Source organism: Mus caroli, chromosome 3 (genome assembly GCF_900094665.2).
Source record: "Mus caroli chromosome 3, CAROLI_EIJ_v1.1, whole genome shotgun sequence".
Lineage (NCBI taxonomy): Eukaryota > Metazoa > Chordata > Mammalia > Rodentia > Muridae > Mus > Mus caroli.
In genome coordinates this window covers 107,464,131-107,465,797 of record NC_034572.1, presented here as the reverse complement: position 1 = coordinate 107,465,797, position 1,667 = coordinate 107,464,131, and the positions used below count along the sequence as shown (strand labels likewise).

Here is a 1,667-nt window from a genome sequence, read left to right as displayed (position 1 = left end):
TAATTACACTCAACAGGAGTAGAAGATGATAAACTCAGACCTAATAATAGACTTTTGATTAAGTGAATTTGTTCCCATTATGTTCTCATTTGTTTTATTGATTGAATTTGGCTCAATGATAAACTAATGTGATCTTTAAACTTATTTTACAAGACTTTAACCCCTATGTTGTATATAAGTGATTTAGAGGAAAAGTTGAAAGTAGAAGAGGATGTTGTGTATTGAGAAAGCAAAGTGATGAATTATGTTGCAATAGAGGAGGTTATAAAGCAGCAGCCAAGGGAAGGCAGTGGTTTCCAAAGGACACCAGGGTAGTGGTGCCCAGTCCATCATAGGTCACTGTGGAGCTCAGATCACAGTGCTGACAGAATCCATATTTGGAGAATTACATAAGGATTGAAAGAGAGGATAGTGAAAGGATACGAATTCCTAAAAACGTTTAATCTGGCCTTTTGTTTGAACGAAAGAGAAATTGAAACCAAATGGTGAGATTTCTATTGTTTTGTATTTGACGATTACTAAACTCTAGATTTGGATGGTTGTTGATTTATACAAGTTGATGCAGTAAGTTACTTTTAAGATAATATGGTTTTGTTTTTCTTTCATCCTTTTTTGTACTTTATTACAGGCTTATTTTTATTTTTAATGGTTTGATCTCTGTTATTTAGGGCTTCAGGGTTTCAAGGTCTTTTGTTGGTTTGTTGACAGATCGTGTTTGCTTGCCCAGCAGCACAGTCTGTACTGTTTGTTTTGGAATGAGTACTGAGCCTTGGCTCTAAACTTATTTTAGATATGTGGTAGGCAGACTTGCTAAACTTTGCCTTTCTCTAGCCTTCATATGCAACTTATGCTAAGCTTAAGTTGGTATTTTTTTCCCCTGTGGATAAATGACTACTGTTTTGAGAGAGAATACCAGGTAAAACTCAGATGAATTATGAATTGTTTTAAGTAAAGCAACTATAACTTGATTACCTTCATGTGAAATATCTTCCTAATACTTTAGAACTTAAAAAACTTAAAATAAAATACAGAAGCTTTCAACACTAGAGATAATGTTAACATGATAAAACTACATGTGAAGATGTGTCATTAAAGAAACTATAATATTTTAATGACATTCCCAGTACATTTTTCACTATAAAGATACTTAACTATGTCTCCTCTGGGCTACTAACTACAAATGGCAAGAATACGTAAGCTGTCTTGTACTGACCACTGCTAAATAATTTGTATTTTATAATGTCTTAGTTTGTCATAAATTTTAGGAAGAATATAACAAGGAAAATAATTTTGTAAATAATTAGTATTTATTTGTATATGCAAACAGGGAGAATAGAGAAATAATTTAAAATTAACTGTGTGTTTTTTTTTTAATTTAAGTAGTGTCTTTAAATTTTCTGACTTTGATATCCATAAGAAGGGTTTTTAACTAAATGCCTAAATTTATGCAAGCTGGAGTGTAAAGAGGAATCCTGAATTTATATTAGAGTTTTCTCTCTGTAATAGTAACACCTATTTTATAACATTGCTAAGAAACTACTTTTGAGGATATTATGCATAATTTTGTTTTATTTCTTTTTTTTTTGATTTTTAATATTTTTATTACATATTTTCCTCAATTACATTTCCAATGCTATCCCAAAAGTCCCCCATAGCGCCCCCACTTC

At 31.4% G+C, this 1,667-nt stretch overlaps 1 protein-coding gene across 2 annotated transcripts in view; it reads left to right on the top strand.

The window, feature by feature from the left end:
* Positions 1-283: 283 nt before the first annotated feature.
* LOC110290769 (alpha-amylase 1) overlaps positions 284-1,667 on the top strand; it is a 22,300-nt gene continuing 20,916 nt past the window's right edge. Inside the window, exon 1 of one of the 2 annotated variants that reach the window (XM_021157506.2) lies at positions 284-485. The gene's annotated coding sequence lies outside the window, so the exon portion shown is untranslated. Of the gene's footprint in view, positions 486-813; positions 917-1,667 lie in introns of those variants that run through there. The other variant, XM_021157507.2, reaches the window with a different exon arrangement.